At 49.3% G+C, this 17,691-nt stretch overlaps 1 protein-coding gene across 2 annotated transcripts in view; it reads left to right on the top strand.

Moving 5' to 3' along the window:
- The first annotated feature begins 1,276 nt into the window (after nt 1-1,276).
- ZHX1 (zinc fingers and homeoboxes 1) overlaps nt 1,277-17,691 on the top strand; it is a 30,482-nt gene continuing 14,067 nt past the window's right edge. The window contains exon 1 of one of the 2 annotated variants that reach the window (XM_040354919.1): nt 1,277-1,485. The gene's annotated coding sequence lies outside the window, so the exon portion shown is untranslated. The remainder of the gene's footprint in view (nt 1,486-17,691) is intronic. The other variant, XM_040354920.1, reaches the window with a different exon arrangement.

Below are 17,691 nucleotides of genomic sequence, written 5' to 3'. Positions count from 1 at the left end.
CACCTGATGTAAGGGGACTCAAATGGGGGCACTTGATGTAAGGGGACACTTGGCGTAAGGGGACACTCTGATGGGGACACCTGATGTAAGAGGGACACTTGATGTAAGGTGACACTTGATGTAAGGGGGCCCACCTGATGGGACACCTGATGTAAGAGGGAATTCTGATGGGGACACCTGATGTAAGGGGGACTCTGATGGGGACACTTGATGTAAGGGGACACCTGATGTAAGGGGGACTCTGATGGGGACACTTGATGTAAGGGGACACCTGATGTAAGGGGACAATCTGATAGGGGCCATCTGATGTAAGGGGACACCTGATGACACTTGATATAAGGGGACACTCTAATAGGGGCACTCTGATGGGGACACCTGGTGTAAGAGGGAACTTTGATGGGAACACCTGATGTAAGGGGGCACTCTGATGGGGACACCTGGTGTTAGGGGACTCAGATGGGGGCACTTGACGTAAGGGGACACTCTGATGGGACACCTGATGTAAGAGGGCAATCTGATGGGGACACCTGATCTAAGGGGGACTCTGATGGGGACACCTGATGTAAGGGGACACTGATTGGGCCACTTGATGTAAGGGGACACCTGATGTATGGCAGACTCTGATGGGGACACCTGATGTAAGGGGACACTCTGATGGGGACACCTGATGTATGGGGGACTCTGATGGGGACACCTGATGTATGGGGGACTCTGATGGGGACACTTGATGTAAGGGGACACTCTGATGGGGACACCTGATGTATGGGGGACTCTGATGGGGACACCTGATGCATGGGGGACTCTGATGGGGACACTCTGAAGGGGACACCTGAGAATCTGCTGCCAGCCCATGTAACTATGGCGATGTGAATGAGCCGTAATAAATGTGAACTTCCATTGCCCCCTGTGTGGTGGACATTCATGTACTGTGTTGGGACTTGTAGTCCTCCATTCCTGACAACTTTCTGACCTGGAAATGCGTTTCTGAGGGGGGATAGTTGGGGGTCCTCCATATTTGTATTATTTCCTGTCAGAATGTTCTAGAACACCCCCTCGTATGTACACTTAGAGGGAACTTCACCGAAAAATAACTTTATTCGCTCAGAAGTCATCGGTGGAGTGCCCCTCATGACCGGGCACAGCCCCCCCGGAAATACCGGGCGATAATTCGGACTATCTCGGGGTATTTTTTGCCCTTTTCCCCGTGGTATCGCACGGTGGGCGGGGCCACGTTACAGACATTTTACCACAGATTCCATTTCCCCGCCCACAATTACCGCCAAAAAAAAAAAAATTAGAAAAAATCCGATCGTGGCAGAGCCGGGGAGTCCGGGGCTCATCCATCCCGCCTGTCCGGGACACGGCCCGGGGACTTTCGGGGTCTGTTCGGCGGCTGCTGCTGGCGGTCAGGGACCCCTCCTCTGTCGGCTTGTGTCTGGGGAAAGATGGCGGCCGGGGCCCACAGCTGAGGAGTGGCCGGAGAAGGTAAGGAGGCACCCCGCCCCCCGGGTACCGCCACACCGGGGAGACACAGGAGGAGGCCGCACATCCCGGAGTGACCCCCCCAATACCCACCGGACTGTCCCCCTCTACCCTCATACTGTGCGACACAACACCCTCTATGACAGAACACCCCCCCCCCCCCATGTACTGCGATCCTCTGCGACACCATGCCCAGCCCGCGCCCCCCTCCCCCCCTGTACACTGATCATGTGTTGTGTCACCCAGCCTGGAGCTCCTTCCTGTACTCCTCTCCACCCCACCCTCCTCTATATCACCTCTGTCCATACAACTCCTCTCCTCCCCACCCTCCTCTATATCACCTCTGTCCATACACTCCTCTCCTCCCCACCCTCCTCTATTATCACCTCTGTCCATACACTCCTCTCCTCCCCACCCTCCTCTATATCACCTCTGTCCACACACTCCTCTCCTCTCCACCCTCCTCTATCACCTCTGTCCATACACTCCTCTCCTCCCACCCTCCTCTATATCACCTCTGTCCACACACTCCTCTCCTCTCCACCCTCCTCTATCACCTCTGTCCATACACTCCTCTCCTCCCCACCCTCCTCTATCACCTCTGTCCATACACTCCTCTCCTCTCCACCCTCCTCTATATCACCTCTGTCCATACACTCCTCTCCTCCCCACCCTCTCTATCACCTCTGTCCATACACTCCTCTATATCACCTCTGTCCATACACTCCTCTCCTCCCCACCCTCCTCTATCACCTCTGTCCATACACTCATCTCCTCCCCACCCTCCTCTATATCACCTCTGTCCATACACTCCTCTCCTCTCCTCCCCACCCTCCTCTATATCACCTCTGTCCATACACTCATCTCCTCCCTCCTCTATATCACCTCTCATCTCTGTCCATACACTCCTCTCCTCTCCACCCCACCCTCCTCTATAATATCACCTCTCATCTCCTCTCCACCCCACCTCCTCTATATCACCTCTCATCTCTGTCCATACACTCATCTCCTCTCCACCCGCCTCTAAATCACATCCTATGTGTGTGATCAGCGTGGGGGCTCCTTCCTCCACACCTCTCCTCCCCACAACCTCTCACCTACACACTACTCATCTCCACAACCTCTCATCTCCTCTCTGCAACCTCTCACCTCTACACTACTCATCTCCTACACACTGCTCATCTCCGCAACCTCTCACCTCTACACTGCTCATCTCCGCAACCTCTCACCTCTACACTACTCATCTCCGCAACCTCTCACCTCTACACTACTCATCTCCTACACACTGCTCATCTCCGCAACCTCTCACCTCTACACTACTCATCTCCGCAACCTCTCACCTCTACACTGCTCATCTCCGCAACCTCTCACCTCTACACTGCTCACTGACAGACGCGAGTAGAGGAGAGCCGTTCGGCTCCTCTCCTGACAGGGGGTCTGCCCAACCCCCCTCCCCCTCATCAGTGCCTGTTGGTGAAGGACAAAAACCTACTTGTTTACAAAATTTTGTAACAAAAACAAAGAAACCATTTTTTTTTTTTTTTTTTGCGCAAAAACAAAATGATAACAAAATTGTTTGGGTACAGTGTAGCACGACCACACAAATGTCATTCAAAATGCGACGGCGCTGAATATTGGCAGGAAGGGGGTACAAGTGTCCGAACTTTTCTTGTCCGAAAAATTGAGAAGCAGCTCTCCAATTTTTGTTTTCCGAAATTCCGACAGAAAAATTCAGATGGAGCTACGTATGATCTTTTCTTGTCGCAATTTCCACTCGTGTGTACGCGGCATAACTTTGTGTGCTCTCTGTCTATAGACTGCTGATCTATTAGAGCTGTGCCATTTTTGTATTATATATATATATATATATATATATATATATATATATATATATATATATATTTTTTTTTTTTTCTAAAAAAAAAAATCTTATTTATTTTTTTTTTAATATAAAAAACGTGATTTACGATTCGAATCAAATGTGTTTTTGATGAACACCACACCGGTTTTTAGGGGAGGAAAAAAAATATTTTTCTGAAAATCTGAATCGATTTGACCTCGCAACTCGATTCACGATTCAAATCGATTTTTTTATTTTTTTTCCCAGCCCTATTATCTATCTGTATCTATATCCAGCCTGGAGTTCCTCCTTGTACATACTGACAGTGTGCTCTCCTCTCCTTCCCACCACTTATCTATATTATCCTTATGTCTCCTCTACCTACACACTACTCCTCCTTCAGTATATACACCCAGCCTGGAGCTCCTTTCCCACTACTCATCTGTGCAACCCTTTATCACCTCTGATATATATATATATATATATATATATATATATATATATATATATATATACACCCCTTCCTTCCTTCCTTCCTTCCTTCCTTCCTTCCTTCCTTCCTTCCTTCTCTCCTTCCTTCCTTCCTTCTCTCCTTCCTTCCTTCTCTCTCTCCTTCCTTCCTTCCTTCTCTCCTTCCTTCCTTCTCTCCTTCCTTCCTTCTTTCTCTCCTTCCTTCCTTCCTTCCTTCCTTCCTTCCTTCTCTCCTTCCTTCCTTCTCTCTTTCTTTCCTTCCTTCCTTCTCTCCTTCCTTCCTTCTCTCCTTCCTTCCTTCTTTCTCTCCTTCCTTCCTTCCTTCCTTCCTTCCTTCCTTCCTTCCTTCCTTCCTTCCTTCTCTCCTTCCTTCCTTCCTTCTCTCCTTCCTTCCTTCCTTCTCTCCTTCCTTCCTTCTTTCTCTCCTTCCTTCCTTCCTTCCTTCCTTCCTTCCTTCCTTCCTTCCTTCCTTCCTTCCTTCCTTCCTTCTCTCCTTCCTTCCTTCTCTCCTTCCTTCCTTCTCTCCTTCCTTCCTTCCTTCCTTCCTTCTCTCCTTCCTTCCTTCCTTCCTTCCTTCTCTCCTTTCTTCCTTCCTTCCTTCTCTCCTTTCTTCCTTCCTTCTCTCCTTTCTTCCTTCCTTCTCTCCTTTCTTCCTTCCTTCTGTCCTTTCTTCCTTCCTTCTGTCCTTTCTTCCTTCCTTCTGTCCTTTCTTCCTTCCTTCTGTCCTTCCTTCTCTCCTTCCTTCCTTCCTTCCTTCCTTCCTTCCTTCCTTCCTTCCTTCCTCATCTGTTTGTAGTCTGGAGCAACTGCCTGATTCCCTTCCCACTACTCACCTGTACAACCTTTATTTCCTCTCACCTGTGCCCCCCCTCCCCCTTCCCCTTATACACTGTTCATCTATATCCTGCCTAGAGCTCCTCTCTGTATACACTGCTCATCTGTGGCCAACACAGTCTCCTCTCCTTCCTGCTGTTGATCATTGCAGCCTACTACTGTACATCACCCCTTGCCTTGTGGTCTCTGCCCACACACTGCTCATCTGTCTGTACTCAGCCTGGCGCTCCTTCCTGTACACACCAACACTCTGCTCTCCTCTCCCTTCCCACTGCTCACCCGTGTACACTTTAATTCCCTTTATCTGTTTAAAGTTGTGTCCTCTCTTCCTGTACACTGCTCTTCTACCTGGAGCTCCTTTCTGTATACATTGCTCATCTGTGACTAACAATGGCATCCTCCTTTCTGCTGCTAATCACTGTGATCTTTATCACCTCTGATCTGTCCCACCTCCTGTCCCCCTTCCTTATCCACTACTCATCTGTCTGTATCCTGACACCCTGTATGGCTATATCCAGCCTGGAGCTCCTCTCCCTGCCCCATGCTCACCAGTGGTCAACAGTGTGACTCCTCTTCATTCCTGCTGCTAATCTGTTCAGCCCCTCTCCTCATACCGATCTATTGGTGTGTATGCAGTCTAGTAGCTAGATTCACAGAGAGTTACGCCGGCCTATCAGTAGATACGCCGTCGTAACTCTGAATCTACGCCGTCGCAAATTTAAGCGTATTCTGGAAACCAGATACGCTTAAATTAGGCTAAGATACGAGCGGCGTAAGTCTCCTACGCCGTCGTATCTTAGGGTGCATATTTACGCTGGCCGCTAGGTGGCGCTTCCGTTGAGTTCGGCCTACAATATGCAAATGACTAGATACGCCGATTCAGAAACGTACGTGCGCCCGTCGCAATTAGTTACGCCGTTTACGTTAGAGATGCGCCAGCGTAAAGATAAAGCTGCTCCCTAGGTGGCGCAGCCCATGCAAGGTATGGACGTCGGAACAGGCCTATCTTTTTACGTCGTTTGCGCAAGTCGTACTCGAATCGGGCTGGACGTAATTTACGTTCACGTCGAAACGGCGTACTTTGGAGCAATGCACACTGGGATATGTCCACGGACGGCGCATGCACCGTTCGTTAAAAACGTCAATCGCGTCGGGTCACCAGTCATTTACATAAAACACGCCCCCCTGTTCCACATTTGAATTGGGCGCGCTTAGGCTGGCCCATTTACGCTACGCCGCCGTAACTTAGGAGGCAAGTACTTTGTGAATACAGCACTTGCCTCTCTGACTTGCGGCGTAGCGTATATGCGATACGCTACGCCGCCTCAAAAGTAAGCCGCCCTACCTGAATCTAGCTATATCTCTTTCCAATCTGTCCTTTGCTGTTTATTCACACCGCTGATCTGTCCAAACAGGATCTCTGCTAGAAACGCACACCTACCTACCTGTCACATTTCCCTCCTCACCGCTCTTCTGTCCAGGCTGCATCTCTTTTCTCTTCCCACCTAATCAATCCATATCTCTGTTATGACCTCACTGAGCTTCTAGTATGCAACCAATGTTTCTTTTCTGAACACACTGATATTGTGTCTGTTCAAATGCTCTCCTTTCTCACTACTGATCTATCCAACCTGTATCTCCTCTCCCTTCCCCACTGCTGCAACCTTGTGTTCCCTCCTCTCCCATACACCCTACACATGTGTTTTGTAGCTTGCCTCTCTGTATTCAGCCTGGAGCACCTCTGCTTGGCTGTGTCCAGCAGTGTGCCTCCTTTCTTCCTGCTGCTGAGCTGTATCACCTCCCTGTATACAGTGCTGATCTGAACTGTCCACACTACATCTCCTCTCCCTTCCCCACTGCTGACCTTCCCAGTCCTCCTCTCCCTTCCCCACTGCTGACCCGCCCAGTCCTCCTCTCCCTTCCCCACTGCTGACCTGCCCAGTCCTCCTCTCCCTTCCCCACTGCTGACCCGCCCAGTCCTCATCTCCTCTCCCTTCCCCACTGCTGACCTGTCCTTCCTGCATCTCTTGTTTCTTCCAAACGGGTGGCTTGTGCATCTTTCATCTCCTTTCCCTTCCCCACCACTGTCCTGTCCATCATTCTTCTCTTCCTCCCTGTTCCTCACTTTTTCCTCATTTCTCCATCCTTCATCTCATCTCCTTTCCCCACTTCTGACATGTTCATCCGTCTCTCTATTCCTCATTGCCCCATCCTTCCTCTCCTCTCCCCTCATTGCTGATTTAGCCATCCTTCATCTTCTCTCTCTTCCCAATTGCTGTCCGGTCCATGCTTCTCCTCTCCTTTACTCACCATTGACCTGTTCATCACTCATCTCCTCTCCCTTCCCCACTACTAACATGTTCATCACTCATCTCCTCTCCCTTCCCCACTACTCACATGTTCATCACTCATCTCCTCTCCCTTCCCCGCTACTCACATGTTCATCCTACTCTTCTCTTCCTTCTTTTTCTCCTCTGTATTCCTCACTGCTTTATCTCCGCTCCCTTTCCCATTGCTGATTTATCCATTCTTCATCTCCTCTCCCTTCCCTATTGCTGATCTCTTCATCCCTCATCTCCTTTCCCCTCCTCACTGCTTACCTGTCCATCCTTCATCTCCTCTCCCTTCCTGACTGCTGACCTATTCTTCCTGCCTCTCTTGTTCCTTCCCAGCTGCTGGCCTGTCCATCTTTTATCTCCTTTCCCCTCCCCACCACTGTCCTGTCCATCGTTCTTCTCTCTGTTTCTCTCTGTTCCTCACTGCTCTGTCCTTCATCTCATCTCCTTTCCCCACCTGTTTATCCTTCTCTCTATTCCTCATTGCCCCATCCTTCATCTCCTCTTCCTCCCCCACTGCTGATTTATCCATCCTCATCTCTTCTCCCTTCCCCACTGCTGACCTGTTCACCTGAGGGGTAAACAGGTTCCCCATTTACTCACATGTTCATCTTTCATCTCTCCCTTCCCCACTGCTGACCTGTTCATCCTTATCTCTATTCCTCATCGTCCCATCCTCCATCTCCTCTCCCTTCCCCACTGTTGATTTATCCGTCCTCCATCTCCTCTCCCTTCCCCACTGTTGATTTATCCGTCCTTCATCTCCTCTCCCTTCCCCATTGCTGTCCTGTCCATCCTTCTCCTCTCCTTTCCCCACTGCTGACCTGTTCATCCCTCATCTCTTCTCCCTTCCCCACTACTCGCATGTTTATCTTTCATCTCCTCTCCCTTCCCCACTGCTGACCTGTTCATCCTTCTCTCTATTCTTCATCGCCCCATCTCCTCTCCCTTCCCCACTACTCACGTGTTTTATCTTTCATCTCCTCTCCTTTCCCCACTACTCACATGTTTTTTTTTATCTTTCAGCTCCTCTCCCTTCCCCATTGCTATCCTGTGCATCCTTTTCCTCTCCTTTCCCCACTGCTGACCTGTTCATCCTTCTCTCTATTCTTCATCGCCCCATCCTCCATCTCTTCTCCCTTCCCCACTACTCACCTGTTTTATCTTTCATCTCCTCTTCCTTCCCTGCTGCTGTCTTATCCATCCTTCTCCTTTCTATTCCCTATTGCTCCATCTTTCATCTCCTCTCCCGTCCCCAGTGCTGGACTTTTCATCCCTCACCTCCTTTCCCTTCCTCACTGCTGACCTGCCCATCCTTCATCTCCTCTCCCTTCCCCAGTTGTGGTCTGTCCAGCCTGCATGTTCCCTTCCTCCCAATGTGCAATCTATATCTATCCAACCTTGTGTCTGTCCCTATACACCCGTAATGCCTGTCCCTATACACCCGTAATGCCTGTCCCTATACACCCGTAATGCCTGTCCCTATACACCCGTAATGCCTGTCCCTATACACCCGTATGCCTGTCCCTATACACCCGTATGCCTGTCCCTATACACCCGTAATGCCTGTCCTTATACACCCGTAATGCCTGTCCCTATACACCCGTAATGCCTGTCCCTATACACCCGTAATGCCTGTCCCTATACACCCGTAATGCCTGTCCCTATACACCCGTATGCCTGTCCCTATACACCCGTATGCCTGTCCCTATACACCCGTAATGCCTGTCCTTATACACCCGTAATGCCTGTGCCTATACACCCGTAATGCCTGTGCCTATACACCCGTAATGCCTGTCCCTGTACACCCGTAATGCCTGTCCCTGTACACCCGTAATGCCTGTCCCTGTACACCCGTAATGCCTGTCCCTGTACACCCGTAATGCCTGTCCCTGTACACCCGTAATGCCTGTCCCTGTACACCCGTAATGCCTGTCCCTGTACACCCGTAATGCCTGTCCCTGTACACCCGTATGCCTGTCCCTATACACCCGTAATGCCTGTCCCTATACACCCGTAATGCCTGTCCCTATACACCCGTAATGCCTGTCCCTATACACCCGTAATGCCTGTCCCTATACACCCGTAATGCCTGTCCCTATACAACCGTATGCCTGTCCCTATACACCAGTATGCCTGTCCCTATACACCCGTATGGCTCTAGCCAGCCTGGAGCTCCTCTATTTGCAAAGTGCTTGTCAATGTCCAACATTGTGTCTCCTCCCCCTTCTCACTGCTTATCTATGTAACTGCCTCTCCTCTCCCTTTACATTGCTGATGTGTGCAGCCTGCAATCTCCTCACTACTGGTCGGGCCTACCTGTGTTTGCATTTACACCAGTGATATCTCTCAGCCTCTATATCCTTTCTCTGTACACGCTACTGATCACTCTGTATATCAAGCTTTGTCTCCCAGTCCACACTGCTGATTTATCCAACATTGTTTCTTTTCAACTAAGGGGCAGATCCTCAAAGAAATTACTTGATACGCCGCGTAATTTAAAATTTCCAGCGTCGTATCTTTGTTTTGGTATCCACAAAACAAGATACGACGGCATCTGGGTTAGATCCGACAGGCGTACGCCGTCGGATCTTAGATGCAATTTTTCGACGGCCGCTAGGTGGAGTTTCCGTCGTATTCCGCGTCGAGTATGCAAATTAGCTATTTCCGACGATCCACGAACGTACGCGCGGCCGTCGCATTTTGTTACGTTGTTTCCGTTCGGCTTTTTCTGGCGTATAGTTAAAGCTGCTATATGGTGTTCTGTCTGTTCTTTTGTATTGTTACTTTTATGCACGTTGCTACGTGCAACGCTTGGCCGGGGTATGCCCTTATGGCCCTGTTTTGTATTTCAACAACGCTGAAAATACCTTAATAAAAACAATAAAAAAAAATTTAAAAAAAGCTGCTATATGGTGGCGTACTCAATGTTAAGTATGGCCGTCGTTCCCGCGTATAATTTTGAAGATTTTACGTCGTTTGCGTGAATGGGGCTGGACGCCATTTACGTTCACGTCGAAAACAATGACGTCCTTGCAACGTCATTTGGAGCAATGCACCCTGGGAGTTTTTACGGACGGCGCATGGGCGGTTCGTTCGGCGCGGGGACGCGCTTCATTTAACTAACGCGCCCCCTACCCGCCGATTTTGAATTCTGCGCCCTTACGCCGCGAGAGATACACTACGCCGCCGTAACTTACGGCGCAAATTCGTTGAGGATTCAAACCAAAGCCAAGTAAGTTACAGCGGCGTAGCGTATCTGACATACGATTCGCCCGGCGCATATGTATGTGGATCTGCCCCTAAGTGTGTAAAGAGTATAGAGCAGTGGTTCTCAACCTTTCCAGTGCCGTGACCTCTTGATGAAATTTCCCAAGTTGTAGGGATCCCTAAGGCCTTGTACACACGAGAGGATGTCCGCTGAAAACGGTCCGCCGGACCGTTTCCACCGGATAAATCCTCTGGCGGATTTTGATCTGATGGCTGTACACACCATCATATCAAAATCCCCGCGGAATACATCCGCGGTGACGTGGCCGCGACGATGACGCGGCGACGTGCGCGACCCTGGAAGGTAAATACTTCTACGCATGCGTCGAATCATTACGACGCATGCGAGGGATGGGATCGGACGGACTTATCCGGTGAGTCTGTACAGACGACCGGATAAGTCCGCTGGACAGGTTTCAAGTGGATAGATTTCTTAGCATGCTAAGAAATTTTTATCCGCGTGAAAACCGTCGGCTGGACAAATGTCCGCCTGAAAATGTCCGCTAGGCCGTACACACGACCGGATCTATCTGCTGGAACTGATCCGCGGATAAATCCCAGCGGATAGATCCGGTCGTGTGTACGGGGCCTTACAGTAAAATTATTTTTGTAGCGTGGGTTGTCAGCAGCCAACGCAAGACAAGTAATTTGCCCCCCCTAACCCACGGACATTTAGCGCTCCCTGAGTCCCTTCCACTCCTACAGTATTAAAACTCCTTATGATACATTTTAGGATGTACCACTCTCTCATTGTTCTCCTTTCTTTCCCTGTTATTTTTCCCCTCATCCCTCTCCCTAGCCGTATTTCTTGTTCTTTCTCTAATGCCGTGTACACACGAATGGAATTTCCGTCAGAAAAACCTTGGATGGTTTGGATTGTTTCCGAGCATGCGTAGGAATTTTGCGTGTTGGAATTGCTACAGACGATCGGAATTTCTGATATAAACTTTTTCCGTCGAAAAATGGAGAACCTGCTCTCAATCTTTTGTTGGCGGAAATTCCAACAACAAAAGTCCGATGGAGCATACACACGGTCGAAATTTCCGACCAAAAGCTCACATCGGACTTTGCTTGTCGGAATTTCCGATCGATTGTGTACGGGGCATTATTCTTTCTCTCCCTTTTTCTTTGTTTCTCCCGCTCCTTCCTCTCCCTTCCATGTATTCTCTATTTTTATTCCTTCTCTTACTCCTTGGTGAAGAGGGTGGGGGGGTGGGGTAAGTGGCAGTGCTGAGGGGGAGTTCTGATCAGCCAACGTAGGTGCTCTTAAACAAAGTCATTTGCTGATCTGTGAACTGTAGGGAGGACTTTTAATGGTAACTATAATCACAGGTCTCCGGCTTCACTGTGTCTCTGACTTTGTGGTGTCTCATAGCAGTGATACCTATGCCGAAATCAGGAGATGGGGTCTCCGTCAGCCCCTCCCACTTCACATTCCTCACCAGTCAGCTGACCTCTAGCCCCTCCCCCCCAGCCATGCCGTGAACTGAATGGGTGGCTGTGAAGAGGCTGAGTGGGCATCCGCGGGCTCCAGGAACGGCCCTGCTGGGCGGCCGCAAAAAGGCTGGGAGAGCGGTGCAGGCTTCAGGAACAGCCCAGGATTCGGTGACCCCTGGCAAATCGTCATTCGACCCCCCCAGGTTGAGAACCACTTATATAGAGGCTAAAGTATTTTCCTACAGTAGATGGGCCACTGGTTGCCTAGTGCTAATAGGTAAGGCCATTATTGTAGAAGATTTGTATAGTCGTTCTGGGTTGAAGTTGTAGGTCGATCGCTCTGTTATTTTATCACATGGTTTAACCTGGTTGAGTAATTTAGGAGATAAGTTGATAAAAGTGGGTTTGCTTCAGGGTGAAGAAGTCTACCGTGTATTTTTCTTTTTACTTGCAATATTTAAAAGTACAGTAGGTGTATGATATTCATCTGTCAGAGTTCACAGAATGTAGAATATGAATTCTGCTCTCCTCCGTCACGATGTCGCTTTATTTTTGACCATGAAAATAATGGCTGCAACTTCTGCTTTGGTTGTAGATGTCTTGAGTTTTCCGCCCCGTGGACTGTTCTCAGCACTGTGGGCCAGATTCATGAAGCACTTACACCGTTTTTTTGGTAGATGCGCGGTGTAAGTGCAGATTTGCGCCGGCGGATCGCGGCGCTGTACCCAGAGAACCTTTCCACGCCGGCGCGGCGTTGGCGCAGATTTACGCTGGTCGGATCTGGCGCGGCCATGGTTTTTGTGTTTTAAATATGCAAATGAGGTTTTTGGGACGATTCATCAACTTAAGCTTGACCGCCGCAGGCTACTCCCGGTGCGCGGAGCTGAAATTTTCGGCGCCAAGTTACACCTCATAAAAGCAGGGGTAACTTTGCACCAAACTTGCAGAGGTCAGCTGGAGAGCAGCTAAAGCACTAGCGTTACAGACGAGCTGAGCAACAACACTTGCTGGACAACACATCTGTGTGCCAACATGCCAGGGGCAGCCACTCTGTGGCCCATAGAGGCGGTCCCCATGTTGGGAGAGGCCCTCAATAATTACAGCCCTCTCCTCTGGGCTGAAATTGGTCATCCGCCCACCTGAGGATTCCTCATCAGTCATAACTGCCCCACCACAATGCAAACGACCTAGCTTGGAAAAAAAAAAGCTTCAGTACATTTGCACCTGCAGGGCGGAAGTCTGGGCTGATTCATGGACTGGGCTTTGGTAGTGGGCCGGCGTAGCTCAGGGGTCACGCCGGGGCGCAGTTCTGAGCATGTGCAGATTGGGGCATTTACCCCTGGATGTCACTGCGCATGTGCGGTCTAAGATGCGCCCCGGCGTGACCCCTGCGCCACGGTCGGCACTTCATTAGCATAGGGTGACTCCCAGTTGGCCTTACGCCGTCTAAAATCCGCCCCGCTGGGGCATCGTACACAAAAACAGTTTCTTGAATCACCTAACTGCCTCTCCGCGCTGGACCGGTGTAGTCTAAAAATGATGCGCCACGCCGGTGCAAATCTGCACCATTGTTCATGAATCTGGCCCTGTGACTTTTACTCTTTGTCTCGGCTCTTTTTAAAGTAAAAAAAAGTGACGCATTTTTTATTTTATTTTTAACTTCAGAGGGTTAGTTCAGCTTTAGAAAAAGTAAACTATACCACAATGTCACCTAAATGACAGCAGCCAGCAATATGATCTGATCTGTCAAATCACACCGATGTGAAAGGGGACTCACTCTAATGCCCTGTACACCCGGACAGATTCTCAGAGAGAAAAAGTCTGACAGGCTTTTTCTCTAGGAAAGTCTGGCCGTGTGTACAGGGCAGCCATCACACATTTTGGGGCCCCTTAGGCCTTGTACACACGATCAGTCCATCCGATGAGAACGGTCTGAAGGACCGTTGTCTTAGGTTAACCTATGAAGCTGACTGATGGTCAGTCGCGCCTACACACCATCAGTTAAAAAAACGATCATGTCAGAACGCGGTGACGTAAAACACGACGACGTGCTAAAAAAAACGAAGTTCAATGCTTCCAAGCATGCGCCGACTTGATTCTGAGCATGTGTGGATTTTTAACCGATAGTCGTGCCTACTAACGATCGTTTTTTTTCCCATCGGTTAGGAATCCATCGGTTAAATTTAAAGCAAGTTGGCTTTTTTTTAACCTAAGGTTAAAGTGGTTGTAAACCCCACTTTATGACTTTTACCTACAGGTAAGCCTATAACAAGGCTTACCTGTAGGTATAAAGAATATCTCCTAAACCTGTACGGTTTAGGAGATATTCCCCCCGCAATGCGCAGCTGATTGCAGTGACGCATGCGCAGCGGGGATCCTCGGATAAAGGACCGGCAGCCGCCGGACCCTGCCAAATTGAAGGCGCATGCGCGGGAGTGACGTCATCGCCGCTCCAGCCAATCACAGCGCTGGAGCGGCGATACCCGGAAGACACGCCGAGTCAAGATGAAATCTCGCTCGGCGTGGACCAGGTAAGTTCCTCTCACCTCGTTCCGAGGTAAGTATTTCATAATGAGCTAATATGCGGTGCATACTAGCTCATTATGGCTTTTGCCTTTCAGGTGAAAATAAATAAATAATAATCGCGGGTTTACAACTGCTTTAAATAACCTATGGGGCCCACACACGATCAGTTTGGACCGATGAAAACGGTCCATCAGACCGTTGTCCTCTGGTTAACCTATTGTGTGTACAGGGCCTTACACAACTTTAAGGGACTGTGGGGACCATTGGGCCCCTTACAGGTGTAATGCAAAAAATAAATAAAAAATTAAACAAAAATTATATTGATAATAAAAAATAAAAACGCGAGTGGGGCGGCTGGGCCTGTAAGGGGCCCTGGGGACCATACAGGTGTAATGCCTGTACCCCCCTGATGGCGGCCCTGCGTGTGTAGCCTCCATCTGACTTTTTATTTCGGGAGTGTAACGAACCTTAGAGAACCTGTTCTTTTCCGACGGACTCACGGCAAACTTTTGCACTTTTCTCAAAAGTCCAACCGTGTGTACAAGGCATAAATTGCGCAGTTTGCTTTTCTCTCCAGGCACCCCTTACCTACATAGGCATTTTTTGGTAAAGCAATGCTTCTCTCCCCCTTTTTCCAGCCCAGGAAATAGACTCCAGAAAGCCTGATATGTGCAAAATAGCCTGCAATGCATCTGGGGAAAAAAAACAGTTCAAATCCCCAGGAATATGTTGTGCTCAGGTGTGAATTCAGGCTGTGGTGTGTGGTGTGTGTGGTGTGTGTGTGTGTGTGTGTGTGTGTGTGGTGTGTGTGTGGTGTGTGTGTGGTGTGTGTGTGTGTTCTGTCTGCTCGGGTGTGAATTCAGGCTGACGTGTGTGTGTGGTGTGTGTGTGTGTGTGGTGTGTGTGTGTGTGTGTGTGTGTGTGTGTTCTGTCTGCTCGGGTGTGAATTCAGGCTGACGTGGTGTGTGTATGGTGTGTGTGTGGTGTGTGTGTGGTGTGTGTGTGTGTGTTCTGTCTGCTCGGGTGTGAATTCAGGCTGACGTGGTGTGTGGTGTGTGTGTGTGTGTGGTGTGTGTGTGTGTGTGTGTGTGTGTTCTGTCTGCTCGGTGGCCACAGAAACTTCCCTCTGATAGAGTTTTGTTGGCTTTGCCAGAAGGCAGCATTCGGCATGTGACACGTTTCCATGGAAACCATGTTGGTTCTCTTCATTAGGATTGGTCCCTTTGCTGCAAACGCAGAACTGTTTGCATGCGTCTGTAAGCAATATGGAAATGATTACTCCTATTTAGAAGTGAATTACTGACACTATTCATCTGGTCCATTTCACTGTGCAGTAGCTACAAAATGTGACTTTAGTGTTCACACATACCCCTTAATTATACAATCAGCCATAACATTATGACCACTGACAAGTACAGTGCGTACATCGATTATCTATTGACAATGGCATCTGAAAATGGGTAGGATGTATTGTGCAGCAAGCTAAAGCATATGTAAATGTTCCGTGTGTTTTTTTTCTTTAAACAAACATGTCATACTTGCCTCCTCTGTGCAGTTGGTTTTGGACAGAGTGGCCCTCATCCTCCTCCTTCTGGGGTCCCTCAGCGGCACTCCTGGCTCCTCCTCTTTTCGAGTGCCCTGTTGGAAAAGTGCTTTCCCTCGGGGCACCCGTGCACTCCTTTGTCCTGCTGCTGCGTCCATTGACACAGACAACAGGACTCCGCTCTACCCCTTGGCACGTCATTGGATTTGATTGACAGTAGCGGGAGCCAATGGCTGTGCTGCTATCAATCTATCCAATCGGTAAACACAACACAGGCTGGAGCGCGTGTGCTCGTCCCCGGCGCAAGAACGATCGGGCACAGCTAAGTAAGGGGGGGTCCTGGTGCACTAAAAGAGATTTTTCACCTCAATGCATTAAGGTGAAAAACTGTGAGAGTTTACAACCCCTTTAAACATGTTGGCCCAGATTCACGTACGAGTTACGCCGGTGTATCGCCAGTCCGAGCCATCGTATTTATGCGCCTGATTCTTGGAATCAGTTACGCATAGATTTGTATTAGATCCGACCGGCGTAAGTCTCTTACACCGTCGTATCTTAACTGCATATTTACGCTGGCCGCTAGGGGCGTGTACGCTGATTTACGCCTAGAAATATGTAAATCAGCTAGATACGCAAATTCACGAACGTACGCCCGGCTGAAGCAGTACAGATACGCCATTTACGTAAAGGGTTTTCAGGCGTAAAGATAAACCACCAAAAAGATGGTGCAGCCAATGTTAAGTATGGACGTCAGAACCGCGTCAAATTTTTCAAATTTTACGTTGTTTGCGTAACTCGTCCGTGAATGGGGCTGGCCGTAAGTTACGTTCACGTCTAAAGCATTGACGATTTGCCAACGTGATCGAAACGTCATTTACGTGGGGTCACACTTAATATACATAAAACACGCCCACAGCTTCAACATTTGAATTAGTCGGGCTTACGCCGGCCCTAATACACTACGCCACCGTAACTTTGGCCGCAAAATCTTTGAGAATACCATACTCGCATCTCAAAGTTACGGCAGCGTAGCGTATAGGAGATACGCTACGCCAGCCTAAATGTACGTGAATCTAGCCCTAAGTGCGTAAAGTTACCCCTGCTATATGAGGCGTACATGCGGCGTACCAATGTTAAGTATGGACGTCGTTCCCGCGTCAAATTTAGAAAATTTTACGTTGTTTGCGTAAGTCGTTCGCGAATAGGGCTGGGCGTCATTTACGTTCAGGTCGAAAGCATTGGCTTCTTGCGGGTTAATTTGGAGCATGCGCACTGGGATACTTTCACGGACGGCGCATGCACCATTCGTAAAAATCTTCATTTACGTGGGGTCACATTAAATTAACATAACACACGCCCACATCTACCACATTTGAATTAGGCGGGCTTACGCCGGCCTATTTACGCTACGCCGCCGCAACTTTGGTTTGAGAATACGGCACTTGCCTGTCAAAGTTGCGGAGGCGTAACGTAAATAGGATACGTTACCCCCGCACAAAGATACGCGATTCTACGTGAATCCGGGCCGTTGTCTCTGAAGTTGATGTGTTGAAAAAAGGGGCAAGCATAAGGATTGGAGGGACTCTCGCAAGGGCCCAATAGTAATGTCCAGACAACTGGGTCAGAGCAACTCCATAACTGCAGCTCTTGTGGGAAGTTCCCAGTCAGGACCGACCACAAGCGGTCAAAGGAAGGAAAACCGGAGAGGTAGTCATGGGCAGCCAAGGCTCATTGATTTATGTGGGGAGTGAAGGCCTGTGTCTGAATCAATAGAAAAGCTACTGGAGCTCAAATGGCTGAAAAAAGCTAATGTTGGTTCTGATAGGGAGGTGTCAGAACACAGAGAATCGCAGTCTGATGTGTATGGGGCTGTGTAGCCGCAGACCGGTCAGGGTGCTCATGCTGACCCGTGTCTACAGCTAAAAGCGTCTTTAATGGGCATGTGAGCATCA

The sequence above is a fragment of the Rana temporaria genome, chromosome 5, assembly GCF_905171775.1.
Source record: "Rana temporaria chromosome 5, aRanTem1.1, whole genome shotgun sequence".
Lineage (NCBI taxonomy): Eukaryota > Metazoa > Chordata > Amphibia > Anura > Ranidae > Rana > Rana temporaria.
Note: the sequence above shows the minus strand (reverse complement) of the source record. Positions and strands in the feature narration are given on the sequence as shown.